The sequence below is a fragment of the Pseudophryne corroboree genome, chromosome 2 (genome assembly GCF_028390025.1).
Source record: "Pseudophryne corroboree isolate aPseCor3 chromosome 2, aPseCor3.hap2, whole genome shotgun sequence".
In the NCBI taxonomy this organism is placed as follows: Eukaryota; Metazoa; Chordata; class Amphibia; order Anura; family Myobatrachidae; genus Pseudophryne; species Pseudophryne corroboree.
In genome coordinates, this window is record NC_086445.1 from 909,106,711 (window position 1) to 909,128,248 (window position 21,538).

The following is a 21,538-nucleotide window of genomic DNA, read 5'->3' on the forward strand; positions in this document are numbered from 1 at the left end:
CTGTTCCTAGACTTACCGCGGCTGCGTTTGACGGCATGGCGGTTGAACGCCGGATCCTAAGGGAAAAAGGCATTCCGGAAGAGGTCATTCCTACCCTGGTCAAAGCCAGGAAGGAGGTGACCGCACAACATTATCACCACATGTGGCGAAAATATGTTGCGTGGTGTGAGGCCAGGAAGGCCCCACGAAGAAATTTCAACTCGGTCGATTCCTGCATTTCCTGCAAACAGGAGTGTCTATGGGCCTCAAATTGGGGTCCATTAAGGTTCAAATTTCGGCCCTGTCGATTTTCTTCCAGAAAGAATTGGCTTCAGTTCCTGAAGTCCTGAAGTTTGTCAAGGGAGTACTGCATATACAACCCCCTTTTGTGCCTCCAGTGGCACTGTGGGATCTCAACGTAGTTCTGGGATTCCTCAAATCACATTGGTTTAAACCGCTCAAATCTGTGGATTTGAAATATCTCACATGGAAAGTGACCATGATGTTGGCCCTGGCCTCGGCCAGGCGAGTGTCAGAATTGGCGGCCTTGTCTCACAAAAGCCCATATCTGATTGTCCATTCGGACAGGGCAGAGCTGCGGACTCGTCCCCAGTTTCTCCCTAAGGTGGTGTCAGCGTTTCACCTGAACCAGCTTATTGTGGTACCTGCGGCTACTAGGGACTTGGAGGACTCCAAGTTGCTAGATGTTGTCAGGGCCCTGAAAATATAGGTTTCCAGGACGGCTGGAGTCAGGAAAACTGACTTGCTGTTATCCTGTATGCACCCAACAAACTGGGTGCTCTTGCTTCTAAGCAGACGATTGCTAGTTGGATGTGTAGTACAATTCACCTTGCACATTCTGTGGCAGGCCTGCCACAGCCAAAATATGTAAATGCCCATTCCACAAGGAAGGTGGGCTCATCTTGGGCGGCTGCCCGAGGGGTCTCGGCTTTACAACTTTGCCGAGCTGCTACTTGGTCAGGGGCACACCCTGGCTGAGGAGGACCTGGAGTTCTCTCACTCGGTGCTGCAGAGTCATCCGCACTCTCCCGCCCGTTTGGGAGCTTTGGTATAATCCCCATGGTCCTGACGGAGTCCCCAGCATCCACTTAGGACGTCAGAGAAAATAAGAATTTACTTACCGATAATTCTATTTCTCGTAGTCCGTAGTGGATGCTGGGCGCCCATCCCAAGTGCGGATTGTCTGCAATACTTGTACATAGTTATTGTTACAAAAATCGGGTTATTATTGTTGTGAGCCATCTTTTCAGAGGCTCCGCTGTTATCATGCTGTTAACTGGGTTCAGATCACAGGTTGTACAGTGTGATTGGTGTGGCTGGTATGAGTCTTACCCGGGATTCAAAATCCTTCCTTATTGTGTACGCTCGTCCGGGCACAGTATCCTAACTGAGGCTTGGAGGAGGGTCATAGGGGGAGGAGCCAGTGCACACCACCTGATCCTAAAGCTTTTACTTTTGTGCCCTGTCTCCTGCGGAGCCGCTATTCCCCATGGTCCTGACGGAGTCCCCAGCATCCACTACGGACTACGAGAAATAGAATTATCGGTAAGTAAATTCTTATTTTTCCTTGCTACAAGGAGACCCACAGGTCTGGGCATATGGGTTACAGCCTGACTGTCCGTCGCTTAAAAGTGTTGATGCTTTTTTTACGGCACTGGGCATTTTGTATGATGACCCTGACAAGATGGCTTCAGCCGAGGCTCAGATTACGGTTCTTAAGCAAGGGCGACGGCCAGCTGAGGTTTATAGTACGGAGTTTCGGAGGTTGGCTCATGATACCCAGTGGAATGACCCAGCCCTGAGAAACCAGTACCGAAGGGGCCTTTCTGACCAGATAAAGGACCAACTGGTACAATATCCCTCGCCTGATAGCTTAGATCAGCTCATGCAGTTATCCATCCGGGTGGATAGACGGCTGAGAGAGTGTAGGCTTGAAAGGGAGACCGCAGTTTCCTTTTTACCCAAGGGAACCTCAGACTCTGAGGAATATTCCGAGGAGCCTATGCAGATTGGGGCTACCCGCATCTCCTCGCGTGAGAAGACGCGGAGGAGACAGCAGGGTTTGTGTTTGTACTGTGGGAATAAAGGTCATGTTGTAGTATCATGCCCAGAAAAATCGGAAAACTTCAGGGCCTGAGGGTGATGGGAAATATCCTGTCAGGCCAGAAGTCAGAATTTCCAATAAAACTATTTCTCATTCCGGTGACTTTGGAGATCCTCGGTCAAACTGTCAAGACTGAGGCCTTTGTTGACAGTGGGGCCGATGGGGTTTTCATGGACCGTCAATTCGCCCTGGAACACTCTGTTCCCTCAGTACCTTTGGCATCAGAGATTGAGATCTGTGGGTTAAACGGGGAACCATTGTCCCAGGGTAAAATTACCTCCTGCACCAGCCAAATTCCTTTGTTTATTGGAGCCACACACTCTGAAAAATTGTATTTTTATGTGACTGTCTGTTCTTTTGCCCCATTGGTTTTGGGGTTACCCTGGTTAAGGGCCCATAACCCTCAATTTGACTGGGTCTCTGGGGAGATTCTTAGTTGGGGTAGTGATTATTTCAGGAGTTGCTTGAGCCTTCCAGTCAGGCTCTCGCAGCTAAGTTTGCCAGGATTGCCAGGATGTTATGCAGATTTTGCGGATGTGTTCTCCAAAAAAGCTGCGGAGGTACTACCTCCCCATCGCCCCTATGACTGTGCCATTGATTTGTTGCCGGATGCTAAGCTTCCCAAGAGCAGGTTGTACTCCCTGTCACGTCCTGAGACTCAGGCTATGGCAGAGTACATTCAGGAGAACTTGGCTAAGGGATTTATCAGACCCTCACAGTCCCCAGTTGGGTCGGGGTTCTTTTTCGTGGGTAAAAAGGACGGTTCGTTGCGACCCTGCATCGACTTCAGGGAATTGAACCGTATCACGATTAAAAACTCGTACCCACTGCCTCTCATTTCGGTTTTGTTTGACCAGCTTCGTACTGCCACCATTTTTTCTAAGATTGACCTACGCGGTGCTTACAATCTAATCCGAATAAGAGAGGGGGATGAATTGAAGACTGCCTTTAATACCCACTCAGGGCATTATGAATATTTGGTGATGCCTTTTGGGCTCTCTAATGCCCCGGCAGTCTTCCAGGAATTCATGAACGATGTGCTCAGGGAATATTTGGATAGATTCTTAGTTGTTTATCTAGATGACATCCTAATCTTCTCTCATTCCCTGGAGGAACATCGGAAGCATGTACGCTTAGTCCTCCAGAAACTCAGAGACCACCAGCTTGGGGCGAAGCTGGAGAAGTGCGAGTTTGAAGTCCAGCAAATCGCATTTCTAGGGTATATTATCTCCTCAGAAGGTTTCCAAATGGAGGATTCTAAGGTACAGGCAGTCCTGGATTGGGTGCAGCCCACTAGTTTGAAGGCGCTTCAGCGTTTTCTGGGCTTTGCAAATTTTTATAGACGGTTTATCGCTGGATTTTCGTCTATAGTGGCCCCCTTGGTGGCACTCACTAAGAAAGGCGCGGATGTTGCTCACTGGTCTTGTGAGGCCAAAGCGGCCTTTGCCCGTCTCAAAAGGGCATTTGTCTCGGCCAAGGTGCTGCGACACCCAGATCCAGAGCGTCCTTTTGTGGTAGAAGTGGATGCCTCTGAGATAGGTATTGGGGCAGTGCTCTCTCATATGGGGGTGTCTGATAATCGCCTTCATCCCTGTGCTTACTTTTCCCGTAAATTTTCGTCTGCCGAGATGAATTATGATGTGGGTAACCGGGAATTGTTAGCTATAAAAGATGCACTCGGGGAGTGGAGACACTGGCTTGAGGGGGCTAAGTTTGTGGTCTCAATTCTCACCGACCATAAGAATCTGGCATATTTAGAGTCAGCGAAGCGGCTCAATGCCAGGCAGCCACGATGGGCTTTGTTTTTTGCTCGCTTTAATTTTTTTTTTTTTAAATTCAACAATTTTTATTGAAATTTTTTCTTTTTTGTTCAGGTTACAAAACATTAATACAACTTAAACCTAAAGCATTGCTGTCGACAGTAGTATCAAGCAACATATAGGGTTACATACACAAACATATACTTATAATCATAATCGATTGGCATTAGATATTAAACCTGGCGGACACGTCACTTCACCCATATATATATCTATACGCATACATACACCTACATACATATATATACATATATACATACATATACATACACCATATATACAAAGAGACATAGTAAAGTATAGCTCTCCAGAGCCACTGAATACAACCATATCAAAATAAAGGAAGCGGTGTCTCGGGTGAGCTATATAGTAAATATCAATATTGTGCAAGCAGTACAATTTCCTAGCCTCATCAGGTAGCTTCGGGGTGATTATGTTGAGGCTAAACTTGCATCCGCAGATATTGTTATGCAGGCGCCCCCAACATATGGTGATGACAACCATCTATCCCATATCGCATAATATTTAGTAATGGCTTTCCTGGACACATAGACAAATCTTTCATGCGCCACTGTAGTATTCACTAAAGCAATCCATGAGTCAATATCTGGGCCATCAGGTGCCATCCACGATCGGGCTATAGAAACCTGTGCAAGAGCACACAAATTAATAACGTAACGCCTGGAGGGGGCATCCAGCAACTCCTCGTCCACCACCGCCAGCACACATACAGGGGGGGTCAGCACATCAGCAGGTATACCAGTGGAAACCATAATCTTGAGTACATCCTGCCAGAAGGTATTAACTATCCTACAGGACCAAATCATGTGCCAAAAGGAGCCACCATCTAGAGTACACTTGGGGCATTTAGAATCCACTCTTCCTCCGAATCTCATTAACCTCTCAGGAGTAATATAGACTCTATGTAAAACAAACAGATGCACCTGTTGGTAGCGGACCGCTGTGGTCGCTAGTCTAGAGGCACCCAATGCATCCTCCCAGGTATCATTAGATATGGGCCCCAGATCACTTTCCCATCTAGATTTAAGAGAAAAAAGGGTCTCACAATGATAAGCACGTAGTAGAGCCGAATAAAATATGGAAATAGTGCAATTTTGAAGCTTAACAAATAGTTCCCTTACTGGTGTGTCCCGTAGCATCAGGGGAGCGTTTGCAAATTGAGTTTGACAAGCATGGCGGAGTTGTAGATATCGATAAAAATAGAAGGTAGGAATATTATAATCCTCCTGTAATTGTTGGAAAGACTTAAATACACCCATATGATACAATTGCCCAATAGACTGCACTCCCCGGCTGCTCCAGACCTCCCTCATCTGCAGCGATGTAAGCTCGTTAAAAGAATGTGCATAGGCTAGAGGCGTTTCCGGATCCCAACCCTCTCCATGGAGTAATCTATGCGTCTGTCTCCATACCATAATTGCTTGCTTGACAACGGGAAGGTTAAGTAGCGATACATTATCACTCAACAGTAGTTGTAATGGGGTGCAGTTCCGATCTGTTATATAGAGAATTCGGGAAATCAATTCATCTCTATCAGGATCATGTAACCACTTACTAATATGTACCATTTGTGCCGCTAGATAATATAATCTGAATTTAGGGAGGCTCAAGCCCCCAGAGTCACGTGGGCGCGTGAGGGTGTCCAATTTTATTCTGACCCGGCGTTTAGACCATACGATAGAGGACAGAAGACTATCTATTCTCCTAAAGGTTTTTAATGGGAGATAAACAGGGGAGTGCTGTAGCGCATACAGCAACTTAGGCAGGGCCACCATTTTCACTAAATTAATTCTACCCGTTATGGTTAGAGGTAAAGTCCCCCACACCGCAATACGGGAGTGCAAATAATCCATGTGAGGTTTTATATTTAGGGAAAAGTATTGAGAAGGATTATTTGTGACCCAGATTCCTAAGTACTTGAATGAGTCCACCCAACGAAGAGGTAGGGCCACGAGCGGAGCCCCAGGACAATTACCCCGAAAGGGCAATATGCAGGACTTATCCCAATTTATGGACAAGCCAGAATACCCGCCATAGGTGTCTATAATACGTAACACGTGCGGCATGGTATTGCAGTAGTCTGATATAAACAGCAGAATATCATCCGCGTATAGAGCAATCTTGTCCGTGATGGGGCCCACCCGGAACCCCCCCACCCGCAAGTCAGAACGCAGCAAGCACGCCAAAGGCTCCACTGCTAGAGCAAAAAGGATAGGGGATAGCGGGCAGCCCTGTCTTGTACCCCTAGCCAGAGGGAATGCAGAGGAAATGAATCCATTTATCGAGACCCTGGCTGATGGTGCGGAGTAAAGTAACTTGACCCACCGTATAAAGCGTGGTCCAATACCGAAGCGGGCCATAGACCCCCACAAGAACGCCCACTCCACTGAATCAAAAGCTTTAGCAGCGTCGAGGGACACTACAACAGAAGTGTCGGCGTCCTCGCGAGGGCCCTGTAAGTGTGTGAACAAGCGCCTAAGGTTAGTTAGAGTGGACCGCCCCGGCACGAAACCAGTCTGATCTGTGTGTATAATTTGGGTAATAACGGAGTTGAGTCTAAGTGCCAGGATCTTTGCTAACACCTTGATATCAGTTGTAAGTAGCGAGATAGGTCTATATGAATCTACCCGCTCTGGGTTCTTATCCGGTTTCAATAGCACTATTATCAAAGCCTCAGTCATGGAATCTGGCAGCGACCCCAACTCCAACAAGTCATTGAACAGAGCAAGTAATCTAGGGCCATAAAAGTCAATATGCTTCTTATATAGGTCAATAGGAATTCCATCTAGCCCTGGTGCCTTGCCTCCAGGAAATGATTTGATGGCTGTTTCAATCTCCGTCAATGACAAAGGGGAGTCCAGGAATTCAACCGCCACATTAGAGAGCGAGGGCAATGGTAAACCAACAAGATAATCATTTATTTCCGTTGAATCGGCCGTTAATCTCGTACTATACAGACTTTTATAATAGGCAACAAATTGGTCCGCTATTTCCGGGGTTTTTACATAAGTTACACCATCATCCCCGCCTATCGCAAGGACAGTATTAGAGAATTTATCTGCCGCCGCTAAATGTGCTAGATAAGTACCAGGTCTATCGCCTGTAGCATAATAAGAGTGTTGGGCATACAGCAAACGGTATTTGGCTTTATCAGATAGACAGCTCCTCCATTTGGACTGCGCAAGCAACCATGCGTCCTTGGAGGCAACCAATCCATCTTGCAAATATTGGATTTCTAGGGACCTACAGGAAGCCTCAAGTTCCACTTCTTGGCGTTTGTAGCCATTTTTTAAAGTAGCAACCCGTCTAATTAGGGAACCACGTATAAATGCTTTAAATGCGTCCCAGAGGATTGCTGGCCCAGCAGTACCCCCATTCAGCTCCAAGAACTCCCGCCAAGCAAGCTCAAGCTCCGCTCCAGTGCCCATCTGTGAAAGCCAGAATGAGTTAAATTTCCAAAACGACTGACCCCGGGTACCCCCAATATCCAGATTCAACAGTACTGGTGAGTGGTCAGAGATACCTCTAGTTGCATACTGGATATCAACAATCTTGGGAACTAAACAGGGGGAGACCAGGGCCATATCAATCCTAGAAAAGGAGGAGTAAGTAGGGGAGAAGCAGGAGAACTGTCGAGCAGCTGGATGCCGCACCCTCCAGACGTCCACCAAACCCATACCCTCCACTAGCAGAGCAAAGTTACCCGGACGTGGGCGAGGCACAGTAGCATTGGTGCTGAATCTATCCACTCTAAGATCCATGACATTATTAAAGTCCCCAGTGCAGACAGTGGGAATATTGGGGTAAAGTGACATAAAATCAGCAGCCTTGCGTAGAACCTCCGGGGAGTACGGTGGAGGTATGTAAATAGCTAACAATAATAAAGACATGGAGTTTATTTGACATTTAAGAAAAATATATCGTCCCCATTGATCTACCTGGGCCTGGTCCAAAACAAACGGGACAGATCTACGGATCAGAATGGAGACGCCTCTGGAATGGGAGGTATGAGTGGAGTGATATAGCCACCCAATCCATGGCTTTTTAAGAGATAGAACTTTGGCTCCCTCCAGGTGCGTCTCCATAAGACAAACAACATCCGCGGAATACTGCCTAATCTGCCGAAGCACCAGGGCCCTTTTAATTTTGTCATTAAGGCCCCGCACATTCCAGGATAAAATTTTTAGACTAAGTGATGCCATAATACATAATAGCACCAAGTGCAAGATGTGCCCGCAACATTGAAGGTATTTGAAAGAGACAAAAAAGTAACCGCCTGCAAAAAATTTCTCTACACATGTCGCCACAGCAATGCTTATAAAACAACCACCCATTAAATCCTACCTTCCCCCCCATACAACCCCCCACCCTGTATACCGGCCCGAACTGTGGCATACCTAATCCCAAAAAACCCCTCCCAACAACTAAATGACTAGTAAAGAGGACAAAAAATACAGCGGTCTCAAGCAGGCATTGCTCCCCCGCCATAACCTAACCCCCCCCAGGGCCAAATAAGCACCCGATCCCCGAACATGCAGGGACCCGATATCAAGTGCAACATTTAGTATATTACCAATAAAGGCTGTATCGATGACCTAGTAGGAAAAGTCAATAAACATTAATGCAGTAGCTGTATACACAAATACTTAATGACATAAATCGCAGCCCAGCCAACGGGCAGCTGCGACATTCAGTCGTTTGCCAGAGCGCGCCCTGCCGGGAACTGCCGGTCAAGCCACGTCGCCGCCTCCCGCGGGGTCAAAAAGAATTTAGTCTCTCCTCCTGCGACCACCCGCAACTTTGAGGGAAAGAGCATAGCATAAGGGAGATTGAGCTCCCGGAGACGTCTCTTAATTGGAAGGAACTGGGCTCTCTCCTTCTGGACGTCAACCGCAAAATCAGGAAATACAGAGATCCGGGTACCATTCCACTTAAGTGGGCCTTTGGTGCGTGCCAGGGTGAGTACCTTGTCCCGATCCTTGAAGTGGAGGAATTTAGCTATAAGTGTACGGGGAGGGGCCCCCGGCGGCAATGGCCGCATAGGGATTCTATGTGCTCGTTCCACCGCGTAGTGTGATGTAAAAGCATCCGTCCCAAAGAAATCTGTAAGCCACTTCTCCAAAAACTGCTCAGGTGCATCACCCTCCTCCTTTTCCGGCAAGCCTACAAACCGAATGTTATTCCGTCTCAGGCGCCCCTCCATATCGGTCAATTTTTTCTGCACCTCCGACATCTGGGATTCAAGGGCAGTGGTGCGTCGGCCAAGCGGGGCCACAGTGTCCTCGACAGTAGAAATGCGGGTTTCCGCCTCCCCCACTCTCTCTCTAACTCGTTGTAGATCCTGATGAATTAAGGAGAGATCTGATTGCACCTGAGTGATCTTTTCGGCCAGCCTGCCTTCGCTGGCATTAACTGCGTCCAGTACCCTTTGGATAGCATCCTCTGAGGTCTCTGGAGGGCCGGAGCCCGCACTTGTAGCCGGGGAGGGGGGAGAGGATCCGTCCTGCGACCCCCCCATTCTCTTATTTTGCGCGGGAGGATTTCTAGCGTATTTTTCAAGCTTGGCCGCAGCCTGAGAAGTCTTCCCCATAGTATTCGTTATAGTCACCCCTACAGGGAGTTGCAGCACTATATGAGAGAGTTATGGTAAATCAAGCAGGTAAGCCTCCAGACAGTGCTAGATCAACAAATCAGGAATCACACAGTGGTAGACCAGCAGCCTCCAGCTGGATATATATAATGAGAAGAGAAAAAGTCACAGTATATTTTTGTCAGGGAATAAGCAGCAGAGGGGGCCGAGATCCAGGAGCACTGAGCAGTTATAAGGACAATGGGTGGGAGCCTAATTCCTCATCTCCCAAGCCCCACACTGGAATGTCATATATTAGCCCCAGCAGGGGTTCTCAGATACTGCAGCCGGAGGCTTATGATGCAGTTAGTTTTTTTTGTTTTTTGTTTTTTTGTTGTTTTGTTTTTAATTTATATTTTTTATTTTATTTTTTATTTCCCCCCACAGTGCCCTATCCTGTGGAGCAGGAGAGCAGTGGCAGCAGCAGCACGGCCCAGAGTGTGTCAGGCAAGGACGAGTGGGGGAGCGGACTGGAGCAGGCTCTGTGCGCGTCTCCCAGCCGCCGACCGGAAGTAGCAGGGCCAGCCGCGGCCGGAGCAGGGGAGACCGCACTTACGGCAGCGGGCACAGGCGGCAACAAGAAGGAGAGCAGGGGGCGCTTACCGCCGTAGATCTCTCCCCGGGAGCCCAACAGGCAGTGCAGACAGAGCGCGCCGATCCCCGCCACCACGGACACCGCGTCCCACGTGGCGCGACAGCAGCCAGGCCGGAGTCGTCCCGCTGGCCAGGCACACGGGCAGGACAACGGAGCTGGCCAGAAACTCTCCTATGGGTGCACCAGACGACAAGGTATGTCCAGGGCACTTCTTAACCCCGGGGGGGAGACTGCAGGATGATTTTAAGGATGATTAGGCAGGAGAGCTCAGCACAGTACGTGCTACTCCATGCCCAGCATAGCCACGCCCCTCCGCTCGCTTTAATTTTTTGATAACATATCACCCTGGGTCAAAAAACATCAAGGCTGATGCGCTCTCGCAGAGTTTTGCTCCAGTTCAAGAGACCACCGAGGAGCCATTGCCCATTGTGTCCCCATCATGTATTAAAGTGGGCATTACCCAGGACCTCTTGTCATTAGTCCTTAGAGCACAGGAGCAGGCTCCTCCAGACCTTCCGGTAGGTCTCTTGTTTGTGCCTCCTAGGTTAAGACAGCGAGTGTTCCTGGAATTCCATGCCAAGAGGTTGGCAGGGCATCCGGGTATTGCCAGAACTCGGGAGTTGCTGTCTAGGGCGGTGTGGTGGCCCTCGGTGGCTAGGGATGTGGATCAGTGGGTTCGGGCATGTGACGTTTGTGCCCGAAATAAAACTCCTAGAGGGGTTCCTGTCGGCCCATTACATCCACTCTCTATTCCGTCTAAGCCATGGACCCACATTTCCATGGATTTTGTGGTGGACTTGCCCAAATCCTCGGGGATGACAGCCATTTGGGTTGTCGTTGACAGGTTTTCGAAGATGGCGCATTTCGTTCCACTGGTTGGGTTGCCATCGGCCAGACGCCTGTCTGAGTTATTTATGCAGCATGTTGTGCGCCTCCACGGGTTGCCACTTGATGTGGTCTCTGACCGTGGATCCCAGTTTGTGGCCAAATTCTGGAGGGCATTTTGTTCTGATCTCCAGATTTCTGTGAGCTTGTCGTCAGGCTACCATCCACAGTCTAATGGGCAGACTGAGAGGGTAAACCAGTCCTTGGAGCAGTTCCTCAGGTGTTATGTCTCCAAGTGTCATACTGACTGGGTTGCTCATCTGTCCATGGCGGAGTTTGCCTATAACAACGCGGCTCACTCTGCTACAGGGATCTCTCCCTTCCTTTGTGTGTATGGGCATCATCCTAAGGCCAATTCTTTTGACCCCCCTGGATTCCACGTCTGGTGGTTCCTCTGTTGTTTCGGTCCTTAGGGGTATTTGGAGGAAAGTGAAGAAAGCCCTTGTGTCTGTGTCATTAGTGACCAAAAGGGTTTTTGATAAGCGGAGAAGACCCTGCAGCTTCAAATTAGGAGACTTCGTCTGGTTGTCCACCAAGAATTTGAAGTTGAGACAGCCATCTCATAAGTTGGCCCCCGGTTCATCGGCACTTATAAGATCACCAGGGTTATCAATCCGGTGGCATTTCAGTTAGATCTGCCCCGTTCATTGGGTATCAATAAAACATTTAATTGTTCCCTTTTAAAACTGGCGGTTAGTAATCCTTCTTCCAGTGGAAGACCTTCTCCTCTTCTGATACGGGGTCAGAGGGAGTTTGTGGTTGAAAGGGTTCTTGACTCCAAGATGGTTCGGGGTCGGCTGTCATTTTTGGTGCACTGGAAGGGGTATGGCCCGGAGGAGCGGTCGTGGGTGCGCAGTTGTGATCTTCATGCCCCCAGACTGATACGCTCTTTCTTCTCGCAGTTCCCCGATAAACCCGGTGGTAGGGGTTCTTTGACCCCTCGTCAGAGGGGGGGTACTGTTAGGATCTCCTGCTCTGTGCTGCCACGTCGCCATGGCAACCGGGAGGCAAGTGTTAGCGAAGTAACCTGAGCGCAGCTGATACTCCGGTCCGGGTTTTTACTGTGTAGTGGTTACAGGCTCTGTGCACGGTAGGGAATCCGGCACTGGTTTTGTGCTCACAGTCTGTGAGGTCTGAGTGGGGCGTGGACAGCACCTGCTATATAAACCATCCTCTCAGGCTAGGCAAATGCTGCTGAATCTTTGTTTGTTAGTCAGTTCCAGAGAGTTAGCTAGTACTGTGTGACTTTGTATTTACTTGTTGCTTACTGCGAATAGGCCTTGGGATTCGGTACTTCATTCTGCCAATCCGGACCTAGCAGTAAGACTGGAGTCAGTTGTTTGACCTGCTGGGGTTCTTTTGCTATTCTGTGAACCCAGCAGGTTTGCGGCTGTACTCTCAGACCAGCTTGCTTAATCTTCCCTCACTGTGCAGGGCGTCCAGGTGTCAGTTTAGTGGCAGTAAGCTGAACCTGTGCCCTGCAAGTGGGGGTTAGGATTGTGGATACTCTCCTTGTGTCTATATTTCTATCTCTGACCAAGGAGTTTATTCCCACACCCGTTGGTAACCCTTTGGGGTTTTTTCTGTTGCTCTTAGCAACATCATTTCAGGTGCTCCACATGTTAAATCACTACACATCACTTCATTGTCCGCTCTATTCCATCTGAGCATTCCTGACACTAGGGAGACACCCAATTCCTGAGCCTTTGGGCTTCTCCGTTCACTTTGTATTTATTAGTTATTCCATCACCTCCTGTGAATGTTATGTAATACTGTCTGTGAGTTCGTTTGCTTCGCTTCCCTCTCTGTTCATGCACCGGTATACTCCTGTTAGCACTGGTGTGCGCAGAGCCGGCCATAGGCATAGGCAAACTAGGCAATTGCCTAGGGCATTTGATATGCCTAGGGGCATCAGCAGCTTCTGCTGATTAAAATGATATGCGGCATGCCTATATTCTGTGTGTAGCATTTCATATGCAAATACAGCCACAGTCTCACACAGTATATAGGCATGCTGCATATCATTTTAATCAGCAGAAGCTGCTTGTGTATCCTAACCATATAGCAATGCAAATAAGATGCATTTTCATAAAAAAAGGTGTTACCGACGTTAGCATTGAGGCAATATTTATGAGGACACATCTGTATCCAAGCAGAAGCAGAGGTCACAGTGTTAGTGGCAGTGTGAGTGATGTGTGCATGTGAGTGGGTTGGTTGTGCAGTAGTGTTTGGAATATGTGTAAGGAGCATTATGTGTGTCATGTAAAAATGCATTAATAATGTGCAACATATGTGTAAGGGGCACTATGTGTGTCATTATGTGTATAAGGGCATTAATAATGTGCAGCATATGTGTAACAGGGTACTACTATATGTGTGTCATTATGTGTATAGGGGCACTAATAATGTGCAGCAAATGTGTAGGGGGCACTATGTGTGTCATTATGTGTATAAGGGCATTAATAATGTGCGGCATATGTGTAAGGGACATTATGTGTAAAAGGGCATTAATAAAGGTTGTCATAATGTGTAAGGTGCATTATGTTTATAAGGACATTAATAAGGTGTCTCATGTGTAAGAGGCATTACTGTGTGGAATGTGTGTAAATGCATTACTAATGTGTGGCATTATGTGTATAAGGTACTCTACTATGTGGCGTTGCGTATAGAAAGGGCACTACTGTGTCATCTAATGTGAATAAAGAGCAATAGGGTGTGGTGTAATGTGAATAAGGAGCAATTCAGTGTGATGTAATGTGAATAAAGGGCTCTACTGTGAGGAGTAACGTTTATAAGGTAAAGTGATACTACTGTGGGATGTAATATGAATTATGGACACTATTGCATGATCATATGTGAATAAAGTTGCAGTACTCTGTGGCATAATTGGAAATGGGGTTATTGTGTGGCCATGCCCCTTGTCAGCAAAAACACACCCCTTTTTTTGGGTTGTGCGCCAAATGTGCGAACTGTTCCTATTTAAAATATAGGGGGTACAAGGTCAGAGGCGGAACCAGCGGTGGTGCTAGGGGGCACCAGCCAAAATCTTGCCTAGGGCATCATATTGGTTAGGGCCGGCTCTGCCCACAAGGGGCTCATTTGCGCTCGCCCTGCTGTCGGCAAGCCGGCGGTCAGGATCCCGGCGCCACAATGCTGGCTGCCGGGGACCCGGCCGCCGGCAACACCCAGTTGATCTGCTTCTACTCATAGACTACAAGTTCTGCAATATATAAATTTACATATATTTGGGTGCAAAAGTATAAAACCTTTTAAATAGGACAAAGTTGAGTTGCCCACAGCAATAACTTTATAAATAATATCTACAAGCTGATTGGTTGCTATGGGTAACATCTCCACTTGTCTTCTTTAGAAAGTTTGATGCAGCTCCCCAGTAGGGTGGAATGGCAATGCGAAAGTGTAGCTCAGATTTTGTATGCCACACAAAATGCCACGTTACAGTGTATTCCTGGAAATCACTGTAATGTAGCATTTTGTATGCAGATACAGTCACAGTCACACACAGAATATAAGCATGCCACATATCATTTTAATCAGCTTGTCCATCCTAGCCACATAGCAATGCAAAAAAAGGTGCCCGACGTTAGCAGAGCTGACAGATGACTCACGCCAGGTGTGATGGTGTATTGCTTTATGGTGTATTGAGGCAAGATGTACGAGGACAAATCTGAATCCAAGAAGAGGCAGAGGTCATAGTATTAGCTGCCATGTGAGTGCTGTGTGCGGGTGGGTTGGTTGTGCAATAGTGTTGGGCATATGCGTAAGGGGCATTATGTGTGTCATGTCCATAAATGCATTAATAATGTGCTGCATATGTGTAAGGGACATTATGTGTGTCATTTTGTGTATAAGGCAGTGGTTTCCAAACTTTTTTGAATCACGGCGCCCTAGAATATCAGAATTTTTTTCACGGCACCCCTAGGCCAAAAATTTCTTATTGAGAAATTTAGAAAGAAATATTACATTAAGTAGATCGCTTTTATATGTCATCCTTAGGGTCAGTTGTGTGGTGAGGGACAAGATTTGCTTCTGTTTGGCCACATATTTTATGACTGGCAGCCACCAGCACTGGTTTTTCCTATTATATTGACCATGAATAATTTTAATTGGTCCTGGACCACCAACCCAGGGCACCCCTGCAAGTGTCCCGAGGCACCCCAGGGAGCCACGGCACACAGTTTGGGAACCTCTGGTATAAGGGCATTAATTACGTGTGATAAAGCTAAATATTTATCTTACTTAAAACCCTTTAAGAGGCCTAAGAACACTGTACGCTATTAACGTATGGAGTACCGTAAGGGTACGCACGTTGCGTAACAATCGCTTAGCCGTAGTCGAGACGCTCAAGCGCCACGTTCGCTCACGGCCAAGGGATCACAGGCAGGCCCGTTATTGGCTGCCGACTAACGTAATGATTCGCTATAGCGTAGCGGACGCTCGGGACCACGAGGAGATCACCAGCGGCGCAGACGCTAACAATGTTAAACCTTTATAACTATACCATAAAACAGTGTATTATGCAGTAACCCTTGGTGTAGTGATAAGATGAGAATGCAACACTTAGTAAGCGGGTTTACGCAAAAGCTGTTTGAGCGATAGAGACGCTCCTATTACCCACTGCAATATAATGAACACACAATACCGGTCTAAGGGTCTAACGCCTTTTAAGGAAATGAATGAACGTTCAAAAGAATAATACAATACAAGTCATACACTACCAATATAACATAGACTACCTAACCAGATAACTACACATGAAATACAATATCAGTACAATGACTATATAAGAGAAACGAGAGGGAAAGAGAAGAGAGAGAGAGAGAGAGAGATATGGCTCAGAATAACAAGAAAGACAATATGATTGCGGAGAAAACTTACGCACAAAGGGGAACGATCGCATGCGCCTCTGGACATCCAGCTCCCGATTATCAGCAATGAGAACCGTTGAAGAGTGAGCTGGATGTGATCGGCTTGTCTATTTATGCCCCACACACAATACAATTCAATGGTCCCTACAATCTCATTGTTCATTGGACACAGGAATTCGTCTTCGCACTAAAACAAAAGGTCATAGGTTGATTCATACAGGTGGGCTGTGTCTACTTCCAACTGCTCAGGTGGGTGGGAAACTAGGTTTCCCGCCGCATGGATAAGTAAGTGCAAATAATAGTAAATGGACATAAACTTATGTCCATAACTATTCGCACGAGCGATTAATCTGCTCCAAACCAACACCGGAATATTGCTAATTAAATACTCTTCCGATGGATACTAAACACCACTGTATAATCCTTGTCTGACCCTTTGTATCAGACAAAGAGGGATCTCTCTGTCCATGAACATGCTACATTAACTAAACTTTCAGAATCTATCAAAGGGACCATAATCTACAAAATACATTATATGGTTAAAATATATATCGATTGAGTCGCCCGCTAGACGCATACAAACTCTACCGTAAATCCGCATATCGTGCGCCTGCGGGTGCCCGCGAAGGCGACTATGCGCACGCACGGGAGAGCTCTTGCACGCGCAGCGGGAGCTCGCATGAGGTGCAAATATGGCAGTGTGCATAGTGATATTTTTCTGACTTTGACAGTCCACCCTTTGGCAGTCAACAATAACTGCCACTTCCTAAAACATTTCAAAACGAGAAAAATATATGTCAAGTGTAAATACATTTCCATGATTGGGTAGGGGAGGAGAGGAGAAGGTAGGAAAAGGGTATGACCTAGTGAGATAGCAGAAGCATGTGTGTATGAATCCATGTTTGGGGGGGTCATGTATCATCGTGCCGTACGTGTTTTAAATCAAGCTTCGAGGTATTGCGAAGTATACATTTGGATTCCTTCTTATCCCGTGTTACGGGTCTGTGGATGGGCTGTCAAACTTTACCGAGCTCTCTTCGGCTTTTGGTTGCAACAAAATGGGGGAGCACATTTTAGTTGATGATACATGAATGGGGGAATATGTGATTGCTGATATCTGTGCCGGTATTCCCTATCGCCTATGTGTGTGCTTTACCTGAAGGTTGTAGAGATGAAGATAAGACACAATTATGGTAAATGCAGTGGTATTCTATGTCAGGTTAATGAACATTTTGTCGGTTGAAGTCTTGTCTGGTGTCTGTTGAATGCAGTCTTCTTTGGGCTTTTGCCAATAGGTGTGGGCAAAAGCTTTGTCAATGTCCATAGACTTACAAAAAGTGTTGGGCTAGCGTAATTTTAAAATTTCTAGGGAAACTGGGGGTCTATGGCATAGTTCATCAAATATCTGTGTATAAGGTTGTCAAAACTTCTTCTTTAATCCATCAGTTGTCTGTATACAAGCTCGTCAAATTCCTCGTCCAAGTGGGTCTTTTTACCTTGGAGAAAACGGAAAAACAGGTGAAAGAAACGGACCGTATAATCGCATTTTCATCACATCATTGTTTCTACCGTTGGGTCATAAATCAAATCCATTGGAATTACAATTTCCTCACTCCTTAAACTCATCACCCTGGTACTACGTTTGCACTTCATTAAAGCCTGACCGCATCTAAATATCAAGCCAATTGATATGACAACACCTAAGATACATAGGAGAAACTTCCCTACATCCATTATGACTCCTTGAGCCCATTCTCCTAAACCAGAGAACCAATTTCGCGGGTTCAACCATGACACCCAACCAGTCAGCTCATTACCCACAGCAGCAAGGGTGAGATTGTGTCTCCTGCGAAATTCCCACTTTAATTGGAGAATATCGTCCATCTTTTGGTCTATGACCTCGACCGGGTCATCGGTACTATTCGTTATATATGTGCAGCATTTCACGCCGTACTGCATTGCCAGTGTGACACAGTATCCACCTGTCACTACCGTGAGATAATTGAGAACCATTCTATGCTGAACCAGTTCTGTTTTATAAGCTTGAAGCTCTCTTCCAGTATACCTAAAAGTGTCATCATACATTTCTGTGATATTGTCTAACAAATTTGCGAGCGCAGATATGTATTTATAATTCAACACTCCTCTGGCGGTGCGAGTGATGTCTAACGCAAGTAGAAACTGAATCCCGGTGGATTCATGGATCATGTCAGAGGCCGGATGCTCTGTTCTTTCTATCAGGTGCCGTTTAACTACGTGCTCGTAGTGGGTGTGAGTATAAGGAGCTTGGGCAACACGGTGTATATCTTTCATTTTGGCATGTGATACAGTCATTACTTCAGGCAGTACTTTTCCAATATAACACAATCCTTCAGAGTTTGGGGCAAGCCACTTATACGCCATCCTCCCGCATATGAAATATGCATCATCGGGGAGAACATATGGGACGGAGTAGGACATAACCATATTACACATCTTCCATGTGAAATCTCCTAACCCTAATTCTCCCATCTGTCTAGTACACGTATCAGCTTGTACGATATGTGCACAGTATCCTGGTGATACCTCTCCAACTCTCGTAATCCTACTTCCTAGGGTATACCTATATCGGAAAGATTTTCCTCTACTGGCTATGTGGCGTATAAGCTCTGTATCTGTCGGCATTCTATCTGCTCTATATGAAAAGGCCATGGTTTGGTTCCCAATTTCCCGGCTTTCGGGGATTGGAAATGTTAAAACATATTAGGGATCTATCCACATGATATTGGTGAAGCTTCAAACTAGGAGGACTGGAGATATTAAACCTCCTGTCCACCGGCCTCCCACCACTTAGCTCAAGTACCTCCCCTATCGTTAAAGGAAATGGTACTAGTCCTGATTTGCTATGACCTTGAGGTACTTGAGAGCATACCCAACAATCTGTTTGATTTAACACACTACCCACTAAGGAGTGATAGTCACTCAATGGATGCCGGTCCATGTGGATATTAAAACTGGATTGGCATTTCTTGATGCACCCATCCTCAACTACATTGTCACAGAGCCTACAGATACAGTTTTCTTCAGCTAACAATCCTTCACAATTCCTTCTATGGTCAATGCTATCGGATCGTTTTCTGATACTCGCCTTTGCTTGTTGATTATGTTGTTCTCGGAAAACTACGCCTCCATCTCTGTCATCAGAACCCATTCCAGAACCTTTCTCGACCTCCATGGTACTCTCGCCGGAACAGACTGCTCTGGTCAACATCATGGTCAACAGGAAAATCCGGATCACAGTCTCTTGAGGCAAGTCCATCTTAGGAGGAAACGAAGAAGAATGAGAAGGGGGAAAAATAATTTGAGGGAGAGGGGATGGGAAGTGGAGAAAAACAATAAAAGGGAAACGGGGGATCGACAACTGCTTTTGATCTTGTGATTTTCAATGCTCAGGTGCCGCCTCAGTCCTCCTGGAACAGACACTCCAGGGATACAACTTCCTCTACCGTCTGTTCCTTATCACGGGACCTCTCTGGATCAGCAACCTTCTTACAATGGGACGAATGAACCCAAGTCTCTCTCTCGGCAACCTTCAATGCTGTAGTGCTAGTCAATAAGACTTGGTATGGTCCTTCCCATCTGTCAATAAGGCAACCCGAGTGTAGAAAATTCCGTATCATTACATAATCCCCAGGTTCAATGTCATGACAATTACTATCTGGTAAATCAGGAATCACCAACTTCAAATTATCATTTTGATTCCTTAGCTGTTTACTCATGTTAATCAGGTACTTTACAGTCACTTCATTGTTACACTTCAAATCATCCTGAGGGTTAATCATAACATGCGGTTGTCGACCAAACAAGATTTCAAAGGGAGACAGATTAAGAGGGGACCTGGGAGTGGTTCTGATGCTGTACAGTACTATGGGTAAAGCTTCTGGCCATGTCAATCCTGTCTCTTCCATAACTTTGCTCAGTTTATTTTTAATAGTGCTGTTCACTCTTTCCACCTTCGCACTCGCCTGTGGACGGTATGGAGTGTGCAGCTTGCTATCAATTCCCATCAACTTACACATTCCTTGAAAGACATCACCTGTAAAATGGGTACCCCTATCACTTTCAATTATTCTAGGGATACCATATCTACATACAAATTCCTGCACAATTTTCTTAGCAGTAAACATAGCGGTATTTGTGGCCGCCGGAAATGCTTCGACCCAATTTGAGAACACATCTATACAAACAAGTACATATTTCAAATTTCGACAAGGGGGTAATTGGATAAAGTCAATCTGTATTACCTGAAAAGGTCCGCCTGTAGGTGGGATATGAGATGGTTCTGTTGGTATTGCCTTTCCGATATTCTTTCTCAAGCAGGTAAGGCATGACATTGCTCTCTTACCTGCATAGGATGAAAATCCTGGGGCGCACCAATATGCTCTTACCAACTTTTACTTGCACAACTACTGGAGCTACGTTTGCCATCAATCCAGTGTCTTGTCCGTCTTTAGTCCACAGTGACTCTGGTATCTGGGATGTCATTTCTTCTACTTGGGATGGAGTCCTATTTTTCATAATGGTATGTGACATTAATTTTGATGGGGAGTCTAACATGTCTCGCACTTCCTGAGCGTGATTCTCAGGTATGTCCAAGAATACACCTTCAGGAGTACAATAAATGACGCACCCCATTTTACACAATAAATCTCTTCCCAGGAGATTAGTCGGTGCCGATGCAGCCAGCAAAAAGGAATGCTTGGTATGTAAAGGCCCTATTGTAATCTCAGCTGGTTTGCTAACAGGGTAATGCTGGACTACTCCCGTTACTCCTATGGCTGGAACTGTCTTACCAGTGGTTCTCATGCCCACTGTCGAATTTATCACTGACTTGGCCGCCCTCGTATCTACAAGAAAGTTTAATGATTTACCAGCTACATTAATTGCAATTTCGGGTTCACTTCCAAGATTTGCAATCAATTTTACTGGCTGCAGATTACAGGTATGGCCACACCCCTATTGGGTATGGTGACCTCCCTGAATCCCGCTGGCAGCAACTACTTGTGAAGGGGTTAAATGGGAACTACCAGAGGCTTGCCAGTCTCTGTTCGGGGGGTATCTTTTTGTTTCCCCTGCATGTGGCTCATAACTCCGTTTCTGCGGACCCTGCTCCCAATGTCGTGTGTCGTGTCGTTGTCTAGGGGGTTGATAAGGTTTTTGTATGTTTCTCGATTTACAGTCTCGTGCAAAGTGTCCCTCTCTATGACAGAAATAACAGGTTACCACATTTGACTTACCCACAGGGTTTGGTGATCTATACAAAGGCTGCCTTGTGGTCAGGGCCTGTATACTTACGGCCATTAACTTATCACCTTGTAATTCCCTGTGTCTGGTGATATTCCGATCGTGATCCACAGCTGCCTCTCTCAAAGTAGCCACCGACAGACCTCGCCAACATGGTTGCGTGGTCTGTACCCTTGTCTTTAATGCCTCTTTTAAACCATCCATTAGTACAGATACTGCTACTTCTCGATGGTTTATGTTTGTTTTAATGTCCTCTATGCCTGTGTACTTTGCCATATCTAGCAATGCCCTGTGAAAATATTCTGCAGCAGTTTC